The sequence below is a fragment of the Rana temporaria genome, chromosome 6 (genome assembly GCF_905171775.1).
Source record: "Rana temporaria chromosome 6, aRanTem1.1, whole genome shotgun sequence".
NCBI classification, from domain to species: domain Eukaryota; kingdom Metazoa; phylum Chordata; class Amphibia; order Anura; family Ranidae; genus Rana; species Rana temporaria.
The window spans coordinates 103,221,992-103,237,775 of NC_053494.1; positions in this window are offsets into that span (position 1 = coordinate 103,221,992).

Sequence of the window (15,784 nt, forward strand, 5' to 3'; positions counted from 1 at the left end):
GGAAAATGCATAATTACTGTATTTATTGGCGTATAACACGCATCCTAACTTTAAGAGGGAAGTTTCAGGGAAAAAAAACGTTCCACATCCCCCTGCGTATAATACGCAGGCACAGTTTAACCTCTATTTTCAGGGTAAAAAAAGTGAGTGTTATACGCCAATAAATACAGTATTTCAAATAATTTTGCTATCAACAAAGGTAAAGTACAGTACTGAAACTTTCAAGTGTACTGATTTTTCATGTACAGATACATTACAGTATCATGATCTCAAAAGAATCTCCTCACTGACTGAAATTAGGAATTTTGACCTTTGAATTCTAGATCTTGGAGCACAGGACACAGGCAGAATATTCATACATCATGGGTTAAAGGCGTTTACCTTCAGGTGATTAGACATTGGCAAAGTGTTTGAGGGCATGCTCCTGTTTACCTCCCCTATAACCATACCCCACTAAACCAAGGAATAGAATGGAAGGTAGATTGTGTCTTGTACTGTACTTCAAAATATGGATTTTTCAGGCAAGCCAAAATTCCCTTTATCATTATCTTACAGTACACAGCACAGGCAGATTATTTATACACCATGGGCTGTCCCCAAGCACTGAATAAGAAGGGTGGGCAACAATAAGGCAAACATAACTGTGCCAACAGGCCCAAACAGAACACTCAATTCAGAATGCCACCGCTAGAACCTTGTGGGCCAAAAGCTACATCAGCAGAAGACTGAATGTTCACCTGGTAAAAAATTCAAAAAGTATTATTAGCAAAAGACCATTACACAACTGGGTTACAGAGGCTTGGTGCTGAAACTCCCACTGGTAGAATGGGCAAGTAAAAGTGCTAAAGACCATTTTCTCTTTGAGTATGTAAGCTTTTGCAGGGTATTTCTTGGGAGGACCCGAGCACAGGGCAAAAAAGGGATTTTTAATACAGCTTACCTGTAAAATCCTTTTCTTGGAGTACATCACGGGACACAGAGTGGCATATTCATTACTATGTGGGTTATATGGAGTACCTTCAGGTGATGGACACTGGCAATCTCAAACAGGAAGTCCCCTCCCTATATAACCCTCTCCCATAGAGGGAGTACCTCAGTTTTGTAGCAAGCAGTATGCCTCCCAAAATGTTCCTCATAAGAGGGGTGGGAGCTCTGTGTCCCGTGATGTACTCCAAGAAAAGGATTTTACAGGTAAGCTGTATTAAAAATCCCTTTATCTTTCTCATACATCACGGGACACAGAGCGGCATATTCATTACTATGTGGGATGTCCCAAAGCAATGCTTCCAATGAGGGGAGGGAGACATCTCAACCAGAAGATTTAATTCAGAAAGTATCCTTTAAATCATAATAAATCCAAATTAAATCCAACAAAAAATAATTAATTTGATTAATTGAATTAATTCATTAATTAACCAAGGGTGCCCCAGATCTCGAGGATCTCAAATCGCAGCCTGCAGCACTGCCTGTCCAAAGGCTGCATCGGCCCTTCTTCTAACGTCCAATTGGTAAAATGTTGTGAACGTGTGGACCGATGACCAGGTTGCCGCCTTGCAAACCTGAGCCATAGAGATCTGGTGGTGTGCTGCCCAGGAGGCGCTCATGGCCCTAGTAGAATGGGCCTTAACTGATAAAGGAGGGGGCAACCCCTTCAAGCCGTAGGCCTAACTGATTAACTGCTTAATCCATCTAGCGATGGTAGCTTTAGCTGCCGCCTGACCCATCTTGGGTCCTTCCGGCAGGATGAACAACGTATCCGTCTTTCGAATCTTTTCTGTAGCCTTGAGGTAGGCCTTCATGGCCCTGACAATATCCAAGGTGTGCAGCAAGCCTTCCTTTCTCAAAGTGGGCTTTGGAAAAAAGGATGGTAGGATCAAATCCTGGTTTAAGTGAAAACTGGACACAACCTTTGGCAGAAAAGACGGATACGGACGGAGAACCACCCTGTCTTTATGCAGAATGAGGTATGGTTCTTTACAAGACAAGGCTGCCAGCTCTGATACTCTTCTAGCAGAGGCCATAGCAACCAAAAATACTAACTTTCTAGTCAGTAAAACCAAGGGAACCTCCGCCAGAGGTTCAAAGGGCTGCTTTTGTAGAGCCGACATCACAAGATTCAAATCCCACGGACAAAGCGGAGATTTGATAGGGGGCTTAATGCGTAAGACCCCCTGCAAAAAAGTCTTAACTAGAGAGTGAGTGGCCAAAGGTCTCTGAAACCACACTGACAAGGCTGAAACTTGTCCCTTGATAGTGCTTAAGGCCAATTTTTTGTCCACTCCTAGCTGGAGAAAACTTAACACTCTGTCAATGGTGTACTTGCGAGGGAGCCATCTTTGGGACTCGCACGAGACTACGTAGGCCCTCCAAACTCTGTAATAAATTACTCTGGAGACTGGTTTTCTAGCCTTAATCAGAGTAGAAATCACCTGGCTGGATAGACCTCTACCCCTGAGAATCAGGGATTCAGACGCCAAGCCGTCAAATTTAGATGCCGTAAGGCAGGGTGGAGGATCGGGCCTTGCGAGAGTAGGTCTGGACGAAGAGGAAAGGTCCAGGGCTCCCCTACTGACATTCTCACAATCAGTGAGTACCATGACCTCCGGGGCCATGCTGGGGCAACCAGAATGACTGGTTTGTTTTCTCCCCTGATCCGGGGCAGCATCTGCAACGGAGGGAAGGCATACAGTAGATTGAATTGATGCCAAGGGCAAACCAATGCATCGGTTCCACAGGCCAGAGGATCCCTTGTCCGGGACATGAACTTGTTCAGTTTTTTGTTGAACCTCGATGCCATGATGTCTACATCCGGAAATCCCCATTTCTGGCAGATCTCCTGAAAGACCTGGGGATGGAGCGACCATTCCCCTGGGACCAGCTGTTGGCGACTTAAGAAGTCCGCCTGTAAGTTGTCCACTCCGGGAATAAAAATTGCCGAGATGCATGGCACATGTGCCTCTGCCCATAGAAAAATTAAATTCACCTCTTTCTGGGCGGCTCGACTCCTCGTGCCCCCCTGGTGGTTTATATATGCCACAGCCGTGGCATTGTCGGGCTGCACTCTCACTGGGGACCCCTGTAGCTTGGGTGTCCATGCCTTTAAGGCTAACCGTGCAGCTCTGATCTCTAGAACGTTGATGGGCAGAAGTCTCTCTGACCCTGCCCACGTCCCCTGCTGAGTCTGTCCGTCCAAGACTGCTTCCCAGCCCTTTAGGCTGGCATCTGTGCTCATCTTATTCCAGATGATGGGACTGAAAGATTTTCCCTTCATTAGATTCTGAGGGTTTAGCCACCAGCAGAGACTTTGACGGACCTTTGACGAGAGGGTCAAAGGAAGATCCAGGGCTGTTGGATCTTTGTTCCAAGCTGACAGAATGGCCGCCTGTAGGACTCGAGTGTGAACCTGAGCATAAGGTACCGCCTCGAAGGTGGCCACTAGTTTGCCCAGCAATCGCATACATAAGCGAATGGTTGGTTCTCTTTTGCTCTGAACCAACCGGATTAACTCTGATACCTTTGGCTTTTGCTAAAGGTAGGAACACTCTCTGCTGTTCCGTGTCTAGCCGCATGCCGAGGTATTCCAACCGTTTTGTGGGTTGCAAGGCCGATTTCTCTCGGTTTAGAACCCAGCCGAATACCTCGAGAGACTGAACCGTAAGGGCTACTGCTCGATTTAGGCTGGAAGTAGAGTGGTCTATGATAAGGAGGTCGTCCAGGTAAGCTAGGATCGAAACTCCCTGGGTCCTTAGATTGGCTAAGATGGGAGCCAGGACCTTCGTAAACACCCGGGGGGCCGTTGCTAGCCCGAAGGGGAGGGCCACAAATTGGTAGTGGCATCCTGCGACTGAAAAGCGCAGGAACCTTTGATGCCCCTGAAAGATTGGTATATGTAGGTATGCATCCTTTATGTCTATTGAGGCTAGATAATCGTCTTGCTGCAGGGCAGCTGCTGCCGACCGTACGGATTCCATCCGAAAGGAGCGAACCCTTAGGTAAGAGTTCAGACCTTTTAGATCCAGGATTGGTCTGACGTTGCCGTTGGGCTTTGGTACAATAAACAGGTTGGAGTAAAAGCCTAGCCCACGCTCCTGGGCTGGCACCTCTATGATTACCCCCTGGAATAGAAGATGATCCAAAGCTGCCAGCAGACATACTTTCTTTACTGGATCTTTTGGAACTCTTGATTCCTGAAAATGAAGAAGAGGAAACTCCAGAAACTATCTTGTAGCCTGTGGCGACCAATGACAGAACCCACTTGTCGGGGATATTGGCTTCCCAAACTTCTGCAAAGAACCGAAGCCTTCCCCCCACCCGATTGAGCGGGGGCGCCCCTTCATAAAGCTGCCTTGGGGGCCGGTTTTGCTGGCTTACGAGACCATGGTCTCTTGCCACCTGAGGCCTGTCCCTGCGACTTATTACCAAAGTTTGATCGTGCAGGAGGCCGTCGATACTGCCTGGAATTCGAAGGCCCCGGAGTTGGCGACAACTGCCGCTTAAATGTGGGGCCTCGAGGTCTCTTCTTGACTGGCAAAAGAGTGCTTTTGCCACTAGATATTGTCTGAATGTATTTATCCAGATCTTCTCCAAAAAGTCTTCCTCCGTAAAAGGGGAAGCCCGCTAAGAGTTTTTTACATGGAGTCTCGGCCGACCAGTTCTTTAGCCACAAGAGCCTTCGCATGTGTACCAAGAATAGTGACAAGCGGGAAGCCTGCTGGATGTAATCTTTTATAGCATCCACCGCAAAACACAGGGCTCTGGGGAGGTCTGTTAATTCTCGTGCCTGCTCGGCCGGAATATCCCTTAACATCTGTTTTGTCTGGTCCTTTAATGCTTGACAAATACCAAGGATTTATTTACGCAGGAAATGGCTGCATCCACTGCTGGGAGCGCCCATCTCTTGGAAAATTTCTCTTCCATAGGGTAGAGGACAGCAAACCTTTTAGGAGGTACGAATATTCTGTCCGGTCGTACCCAATCCTTAAATATCAGATCCTCCAAGAGAGGATGGACTGGAAACAGAGCATTACTTAGTGGCGCTTTCAAAGGAGCCCAAAGAGGATACCGTAGGGACTTGAGGCCCCATTAGAGGCAATTTAAATGCCGAACGGACCATGTCTGTCAAAGACTGGATCCACAGACTCTCCGCTTGGGAGGCTGAAAATGGTTCCTCTATGGTGGACTCTTCAATATCTGAACCCTCCAGGTTCTGCTCCGCTTGATCCTCCTGAGATTCATATTCCTCAGGAGAAAGAACCTCAGCATCCGAGGATGTGAGTTTAGGCGATGGGGATCTAGCCCGTTTCTTGCCTGGAAAAGAACCTGTAAACATAGCTGTCAGTCTTTGTTCTAGCCCCCCCCCAAAGTGGTAGCTAGCATCTCCTCTGTGACAAACACAGGGTTGGGTGGGTTAGGGCCAGCCGAAGCACCAGACGCACCCGATGGCTCATCCGAGGCAACCTCCTCTGGACTATTAGACAAGGATAGATCTGGCATAGCCTGACTGAGATCCTCAGAACCAGAGGGGGAACCCTTTGGTTTTTTAGCATTTTTTGCTGCCCTGGTTCCTGAGCCCTTGGGAGCCATGATACAATACCGAGGTACTCCGCAAAACAACAACCAACTGTTGTGGCAAGGAGTAAACAAATAATATATAGCTAGGGTAAATAGGATTTTCCAAATGTCCCTGAGCTACTGGGAAAAAAGTCATTTTTTTTTTAAACTGTTCCCAACATTGTGCTGCTTGCCAGCTTCTGCAAGGGTCTAGGCTTTAAAGAAAATTAACAGTTCTTGGGGAGCAAGCTCCGGACCCGCAATACCCCTCTTACGCCACTGGGTGTCAGCCTACACCCTAGGAGCACCACCGCTCTGTGTCCTTTCTTCAGCCCTTCAGCTTACTAACTGAGCCGAAGATAACAGTGAGGAGGGGACGCCCCCTTCCTCCAGACGTGATTGACTGCCTCCCCCCCACTGCGCATGCGCACCACGGTGCGCATAAATATGCGCACATTCGCGCGAGCATACACGCGCACCCGCATGGAAGGAGCATGTCAACGCTGGAGGATCCACAAAAGTGAACAGCACAGTCTGCGGTGGAAGAGAAAAAACCCTGGCAGGTAAGACAACTCAGGCTATAGACCTATTGTCATGCGGTAGATGCAGGGTTAGCAGCAGCGGAAAAAGCACACAATAAGGGGGGGCTAGGTACTGGGGTAATTAAGACCATCCTGTCTTTAAACAGACATAGTGGAGCCATTTGCCAATGCAGAGCATACCCAGGCTGAACCTCCAGAATCTCCCCCGGAGGGCCTGCCGACGGACCAAGTCCCGCAAACCCCCCACTTACCTGCTCCAACTGCAGGACAGTTTGCATAGCAAGTGGTCCAATCTTCTCCCTTCTCCATGGGTAGCGCACTAGACCTTCAGGTACTGGGGTCCCAAGGAACACCTACTGCCCTGGACCTATACAGCACCCTGGCAACAGGAAAACTTTTGATTTTTAATAAAACCAAAGCCCTGGGCCCAGGGTCCAGCCCTCCAAGGAGAGCATTATAGGCAACACCCCCACGACTTGGGGCCCGGGTACTGTCCACTTTAGCTCTGAGGCCCTTTGGACAGATCCGTTTAGCCTGCCCTGGTCCCAAGGACGTGGAGCAAAGCTAATTCGTGACCAACACCTAAGACACTGGCGAAAAAATTGAGGTACTCCCTCTATGGGAGGGGGTTATATAGGGAGGGGACTTCCTGTTTGAGATTGCCAGTGTCCATCACCTGAAGATACTCCATTTAACCCACATAGTAATGAATATGCCGCTCTGTGTGCCGTGATGTACGAGAAAGAAAACAGAAAATCCATCTGGATGATTAGAGCAGTAGCCTTGAGGTAGAGATTTTGCAGCTGTGTGGGCAACTCTGCACATGCTCAGTTTTCAGTAAGTGTCTATGCTGAGCATTTCCTCCCTATCACATCTGAGCAGCCCATGTGTCTATAAAGTCATACATGGGGGCATATACACAGTGGTAAATGCTAGCCCACTTCCTCCATCCTCCTTCATGTCCCATAAAAAAACTAAACACAATGGGGACAGCATATTACATGCAGATTAATGGTGGCTTCACCTCCATTTGTATGCAAATTTAAAACAGTTTGAGATTAATTATTTATTTTACTCTGTATTCCAAAGGCTGGTTTTTATTTTGAACATATGACCAGCAGCAGAGAACTAGTAGCTCCTCCTGCTAATGTTTCCCTGCAGACAGGATGGGAAAGATGAGTCATGTGACAGCTGTATATCAATTAAAAAAAAAAAAAAAAAATCAAGTAGATTTTTCCTATCAAAATAAATACAGTGTTTAGTATCACGTTAAGGCTTAACCTCTTGGGACCCGCGCTATAGTAAAATGACGGCTACAGCGCGGATCCCAAAATCCAAGTGGACGTCAATTGACGTCCGCCCCTTTGCGCGTTCCCCGCGCGCGCTACAGAGCACGCAGCGGGGAACTGCTGTCCTGGCCGTGTCCCTTGGACACAGCCAATCACAGATCGCCGCGAACGGCCAATCAGAGTGGCCGTTTGCGATGCGATCTGTGCGGCCAATGAGAGATATGTAAACATATGAGATCATCTCTCATTGCCGTTTTACATAGAGACAGCGGTGCTGTCTCTGGAGAGGAGACCGATCTGTGTCCCTTGTACATAGGGACACAGATCGGTCACCCCCCCCCCCCCCCCCCAGTCACCCCCCTTCCCCCACAGTTAGAACACTAATTAGGGTACACATTTAACCCCTTCCTCACCCCCTAGTGTTAACCCCTTCAATGCCAGTCACATTTATACTGTAATTAGTGCATATTTATAGCACTGATCGCAATATAAATGTGAATGGCGCCAAAAATGTGTCCGATGTGTCCGCCATAACGTCGCAGTCCCAATAAAAATCGCAGATCGCCGCCATTTCTAGTAAAAAAAAAAAAAATAATAAAAAATAATAATTCTGTCCCTTATTTTGTAGGCGCTATAACTTTTGCGCAAACCAGTCGCTTATTGCGATTTTTTTTTTTACCAAAAATATGTAGAAGAATACGTATCGGCCTAAACTGAGAAAAAAAAATTGTTTTTGTTTTTTTAAATTGGGATATTTATTATAGCAACAAGTAAAAAATATTGTATTTTTTTCAAAATTGTCGCTCTTTTTTGTTTACAGCGCAAAAAATAAAAACCGCACAGGCGATCAAATACCACCAAAAGAAAGCTCTATTTGTGGGGAAAAAAGGACGTCAATTTTGTTTGGGAGCCATGTCGCACGACCGCGCAATTGTTAGTTAATGCGACGCAGTGCCGAAAGCTGAAATTTCACCTGGGCAGGAGGGGGGTATATGTGCCCAGTAAGCAAGTGGTTAAATAACTTAATTAGGGCTGCTATTTCCTTTTCTGGTTGATTGGAGGGCAATGAAAGACATTTACACGGCCATTTATCAGTTGGAATGGCCGATAGTTTTGTAACATGGCTCTTCGTGTGTGTACCAGTCTGCCGGCAGATTCCTTTCTAAGGAGTACTGAATGAGATTCCTTTATGCAAAGAACAATATTTATCACTTTGATAACCTTTTGGTCAATGTATTAAATCATACCAGTGTATTTGCAACCTTCCACTAATCAGGCCAAATATATCTGGTATTAGAAGCCATTATTCTTAAATGTTTAATAATATGGTGCACCAACTCTTATACATTAACCGCTTAAGGAGCGCCACACGCCTATTTACGCCGACAGAATGGCACAGACAGGCATATGGGTGTACAGGTACATCACCTTTAGGGTGGCGCGCTTGTGAGCTCCGCAGGTCTCGCGGACTCAATCGCCATGGGGATACCCACGATAGTCTCACAGAGAGATAGTGCGGGGAGATGCTAATGTAAACAAGCATCTCCCCGGCCTAGTGACAAGGACACTGATCTCTGCTCTGTGTCATCGGAGCAGAGATCAATATCATGTCACACACAGCACATCCCCCTACAGTCAGATTCACTCACCAGGTCACACTTAACCCCTACAGCGCCACCTACTGGTTAACCCCTTCACTGACCAGGTCATTTTTACAGTAATCGGTGCATTTTTATAGCACTGATCGCTGTAAAAATGACAAATGGTCCCAAAATATTATCAAAAGTGTCCAATGAATCCGCCATAATGTCACAGTCACGTCAAAAATCGCTGATCGCCGCCATTACTAGTAAAAAAATAAATAAAAAAAAAATGCCATAAAAATATCCCCTATTTTGTAGACGCTATAACTTTTGCGCAAACCAATCAAACGCTTATTGCGTTTTTTTTTTTTTACCAAAAATATGTAGAAGAATACATATCGGCCTAAACTGAGGAAAAAGTAAGTTTTATATATTTTTGGGGGATATTTATTATAGCAAAAAGTAAAAATATATTGAATTTTTCTCAAAATTGTCGCACTATTTTTGTTTATAGTGCAAAAAATAAAAACCGCAGAGGTGATCAAATACCACAAAAAAAAAAGCTCCATTTGTGGAGAGAAAAAAAAAGGACGTCAATTTTGTTCGGGAGCCACGTCGCACAACCGCGCAATTGTCAGTTAAAGCGATGCAGTGCCGAATCGCAAAAAGTAGCCTGGTGTTTGACCAGCGAAATGGTCCGGGGCTGAAGTGGTTAAGAACAGCAAAGAGGTCCAGACAGACTTGCAATAAGAATTAACAATTTGAGTAGTTGTGGTGGGACTCATCGTGAAGACACTATTGGATTTAAAAGATACAATACATTCTAATAGCCAGATCTGTGTAATAAGTGGAACTATTTTCTTAAAGTGCAATTCCACTCAAAGTTGATAATGTGCCCATGATTACCATGTTAACCACTTGACAACTGGGCACTTAAACCCCCTTCCTAACCAGACCAATTTTCAGCTTTCGGTGCTCTCACATTTTAAATGACAATTAGTCAGTCATGCAACACTGTACCCATATGAAATTTTAGTCATTCTTTCCCCACAAATAAAGATTTCATTTGGTGGTATTTAATCACCGCTGGGTTTTTCACACCAGACGCATGTTCCGTGTGCATTTTTCTGCACTAAAAATGCATGCACAGTGTTTTCCATGTATTCCAATGGCTCTAGTTCACACTATGCAGTCAGTTTCCGGTGCAGAAACTGACTGCATGGTGTGAACTAGAGCCATAGGAATACATGGAAAACACTGTGCATGCATTTTGTGCAGAAAAAAAGCACACGGAACTTAATGAAACTGCGTCTGGTGTGAACTGGCCCTAAAAGAAAAAAGACTGAAAATTCTGTAAAAAAAAAAAAAAAAATTGTTTTCTTTGTTTGTTATAAAATTTTGCAAATTAGTAATTTTTCTTCATAAATTTTAACCAAAATTTATACTGCTACATATATTTGGTAAAAATAACCCAAATTGGTGTAGTCCACAAGCTAAAGTGCCAATCTCTGATAATTGATCACATCTGAAGTACTGACATTTCTTGAGACCCTAACATGCCAGGAAAGTACAAATACCCACCAAATGACCCCTTTTTGGAAAGTAGACATTCCAATGTATTTAAGAAAGGGGCATGGTGAGTTTTTTGAAGTTGTAATTTTTCCCACAATTCTTTGCAAAATCAAGATTTGTTTTTTCACAAAATTGTCATGTTAGCAGGTTATTTCTCACACACAGCAATGCATACCACAAATTACACCCCAAAACACATACTGCTATTCCTCCCGAGTATGGCGATACCCCATGTGTGAGACTTTTACACAGCATGGCCACATAGAGGCCCAACATGCAGGGAGCACCTTCAGGTGTTCTGGAGCATAAATTACATACAATTAAATATCTAATTTCCTGACTACCTCTTACACTTATGAAGGCCCTAGAGCACCAGGACAATGAAAAAGTCCTAAAAATTACCCCATTTTGGAAAGAAAACCCCAACGTATAATCTATGAGGCATAATGAGTCTTTTGAGCATGTAATTTTTTTCTACACATTTTTGGAAAATGTGGAAAGTGGAAAGTTGTCATAGATTCTCCTACTCCTCCTGAGTATGGCAATACCACATGTGGGAGACTTTTCCACAGCCTGGCCACATACAGAAGCCAAGTACGGCTGGGTATAGCCGAGTATGGCTGATCATGACTGGATACGGCTGAGGGTGGACAGGATGGATGAGTATTGCAGAGTATGGATGGGTGGATAAGTCTGACAGAGGAATGGATGAGTATGAATGGCGAGATGGATGAGCGTGGATGGCCAATACAGAGGGATGGATGGATGAGTGCTGGATTTGTCACTGAGCAGCACTATGGGCACTACACATCCAGCCCACAGCGCTGCTGCATCTGATCTCTCCCCTCACACTGTACGGAGAGGGGAGAGAGAAACCGGAAACAACGCCGGTTCGTTTACATGTGACCGTTTCGTCACTTGACAGAACAATCACGTGGTAAACGGCCGTTTACCGTGATCCGGCAGGTCCTCGGATACTCTGGTGTGTGTGCAATTCTGGGAGGACGTCAATGTATGCCCTCCCAGAATTATCGAGCCGCACTGTAGCCGTCATTTGGCTATAGTGCAGTCGGCAAGCAGTTAAATAACGTTACCTTTGATATTATTGATTTTGGAGACTTGCTGATCGTCTAGTTTACAAAGTCTAGTCCTGAGCTAGAAAATCCACAGTATTGTCTATACCGACAATGGTTTGCCTGTTGAGCTGAATTTGGCAGTTCACAGGCACTTCCTGAAACCATGGTCGGTCTCTGCGTAAGACATCGAGCAGAGTTTTTAGTAAACCTGCTCCTGTCTTGCCCAGCACCACCCCCATCAGCAACATGTATCCCCTTGTATATCACTTCTGAAAGCCAGCAATGTCGATGGCCGTAGGCTAGCTGTGTCACTTCCAGAAATTACATAGCCAAGGCAGCAGGGGACATACATAGGAGCTGCAATGTTGAGGGGAAAAAACCCAAAGCAAAAAAGTCACATGACGGGCAGACCTTTCTCCAAGAAAAGTTACTAGGAAGCCTTTTAAAAATAGAACAATGCAGAAAATGGTAAATTATGTTTGATTAGCGGTGATTACATGTGAAGCCTTTCATGCTCTTTAAAGGCAAAATTCCCCTTAGTTTTTTTTTATTCCTAAATTTCAGCTCCCCTGTGTACTAATATAGCATTAATGTACTACTTTTGCAAAAAATATCAAGCTTTCCATTAATTTTACAGACACTTACTCCACTGTCTTCATGGATGTTTACCATATGTATCCATTACTTCTGCCTTCCTGGGCAGACTATACATCATGACACAGGAAGGCGCTGACCTCATTAGCATACACCCTGTATCATCTACCCACCTACCTCCAGGTGCATGTTTTTTTAAAGGCAAGCAATCAGTGATCACCCTGCCCACTAAATACACAGGGGTCATTTTTTTTCCTACCTTAACTTTAATCTTGCATAGATTGGTCATTTTGGCATTTTGAAGTGTGCAGGAAATGAGAGGCGATAAAAGCCTATGTGGAGCAGAAAGAAGTGTGCCCTGGCTTCTGTAAAGCTTAACATACACTGCACAATCTCTTTTGGAGATACCATAAACTATGTAGTACAAGGGCCTGCCTGATTGGAAAGATTGGTCAATCTAAAAAGGAGATTGTAAAATCATATTGTTCAGTGAATGGCCACCTTTATACACTTAAAATTACCTAGTTGCACTTTCAATGCCATTAATTGTTGACTGCACACAGAAGCAAAGGCACATTTGGCCATTGGAAAAACAAAGTGGCAAATACTGCAAAAAACATGCAACCTATTGAAATCAACAGGCTTCCCAGAAAGCTAGCTAGCCTACGGCCATCGACATTGCTGGCTTTCAGAATGGATACATTTAGGAAACATCCTTGAAGACAGTGAAGTGTGTAGAATAAATGGAAAGCAGTTTTATTTTTGCAAAATAAGGACATTAATGCAACAAAAAAAAGAAAAACCCCACAAACAAAAAGGTGAACTTATCCTTTAATGGTTTTGATTGTGCTCTCATAATAGAGTTTTGTGTATTTTATATGCACTTTCAACTTTTCCATTTAAGTAAATTAAGTAGGTAATAATATGGACCGGATTTGTCAGTAGAATACATTATGAAGTATTTAGGCAATATCGGTTTAAGTCACACATTGAGGTTTTGTATACAATATATTTTTCATTTATAGTTATCTATGTATGTGAAGGGAAAAAATCTCAACAATGATGCTTAAAACTACATCTGAATATGCAAGATATTTTATATACATATAACTGTAAACCAAGAAAACACTGAAACTGAGCCAATAAGAAAAATTATTCCAGTTTACCCAAAATGTGCATTCCATTATGCTGGTATTTCACAACACCTCTGGGAAGAACAGCAGGCTCCAACCACTCATCATGTGTTCCCCCTTTCTCAGGAACCATTTCTATATGAAATGCTTTCTCAGGACTGAAAAAGATTAGATTTGTGTAGACAGTAACTATGTAAATTGTTCAGCCTCTTGGAAGTTTTTAGGTTTAGTGTCATAGAACACAATTACATTTTTAGACTGATCAAAAGAAATATACTTTATATAAAAGAAAACAAAAAAAACGTTGTTCCATAACAATAACGCATGAAAACGTCCAAGTGTGAATACATTATACTATATAGACACCGATTAATTTGCAAAGAGACTTCTGAAGGAGTTGTGTATGCCTGACATGTAAACCTAAAGGCTTTGGATCAAAGAGGAAATAAGAAAGGCTTTTGTAATGTGGAACAGACAGACTGGTAATAATTCAAGTTTAGGCAAAAAAATAAATGAAAACATACAGCAGTTAAAACAGGATTTTAACTTCCTGTAATATCCTTTTCTTGCTTAAAGGACAGAAGTATTATTGGGACACTTGATTATACTGCCACCTACTGAAGAATTGGACACCGGCAAGAAAAAAAATAATTGTTGCACAGGCAGTATAAACACTTCCAATGCCTTCATGCATCAGTTTTATGCAAAAGCAGTAATAAGAGTGAACACGAGACAGAGGGCTGGGACCTGTGTTCGTTACTGAACTCCAAAGAAGAAGAAAAAGTGTTTCACGTCAAGTCAAAAATCCTATATTCTTAAATTGTTCATTGAGACACGCAGGGTCAGAAGGAATTATGAGACACTGGTTTATCCCATAGTAGTGCAACTGAGCAGTGGGCAACACAGCAAAAAACACACCAATATGCCCACAAACTGGGCAAAACGTATTGCGGCTCAAAGTGCTGCCTGATGGATCTGGAGCCTGAAGCTGGTATTGGGAGGCCTGAACATCCACCTGATAAAACTTTAGAATGTTTGAATGGAAGTTCAGGCGGCAGCCTTGAAAATCTGGGAAATAAATGCTGAAAAGCCCAAGAGCCACTTAATGATCTAGTAGAATGGGCCTTGTCAAGAAAAGGGTATACAATGTGGGGAGAAAAAGTGGTGGTCAGTCAAGTCAATATTAAAAAAGGAATAAAAGAAGGACATGGTGGAGTGGTAAACCCCAATAGCCTGTATGACATTCAACAATGGAGGGAAATCTCCTTGGAATGTACTGGATCAGGACAGAGTCACAGAAATACAATGTCCTGGTTAAGGTGGAAGGAAAACACCAGCTGAGGGAGAAAGGATACCCTAGAACTCAAGATAACCATGTCTCAATAAAGCACCAAAAAAGAGGCTTTCAACACAAAAATTCTTCTCACCAAGATGATGGCAAAGAAAAGGAGGTAGGATCTGCTGCAAGCTGCACATGGTAAACTGGATTCCCTACATCTGTGATACGAGCAGCAGACCACCAGATTGAGATACTGTTGACAGGCAGGCAATTGTTCTTCTGATGCATGAGAGTTGCCAATTGTTTTTTTATGCAATAAACATATGTTTTACTACACTTCGATCGCACCCTTTGCTGTTTGTCTGTTAGCTACCAAAGAGAAATAGCCAGCTTGTGAGTGAGGACAGACACAGGGATAGCTCTGATAAATTCAAAGGACAGCTTCTGAAGAACAGATAGAACAAGGCTGAGGTCCCAAACAGTCAAAGGTGGACATACAGATGGACCTATGTTAACCAACCCCCATTGGAGGCTTTTACCAACTAATAAAAGGCAAGCAGGCTTTGAAATAGAATTGCTAGAGCCACGATCTGGCTTTTGATAGTACTCACAGCCAACCTTTGAGAAAATTAGAATGTGAATTTCCTACCTTTAGGTAGCATAGGAATATTAGATTCGTAAAGATTCCTACCCCTTAGTAACTGAGCTTGCAACACACATGGTGTCACAGTACTGCCCTCCCACATGGGATTTACCAGATAGCACATTCACAGGCACTTTGTAAAGCACACAAGTCCTCAAACTGGCAATCATTTTTCAGACAGCCTTTGCCCTTCCAGTAGGCATACTCAAAAAGGGGTCTTCATTAACAGGCTTACTCCAGTGGGTGTAGTACAGCCCTAGACCTTTAAAGCACTTTGTGGCCAATATAGGTCACCAAGTGCCTTGAAAGCAGCAACAGCAGAGTTGAGTGCCCTAGAATGACATCATAGCCTGGCCCTGCATCTTGATGGAGGGTTCCAGATATGTCCGACAAGGTAGTGCCGCAAGCAGCCAATCTGGAAATCTTCAAAGTGAGCTCTCTTGGCTCTGCAGTGAACAAAAAAACTTGGAGAAAAGGTCTTGATAAAAATGAAAGAAAACAGCAATAGCCTTTTCTTTGGAGG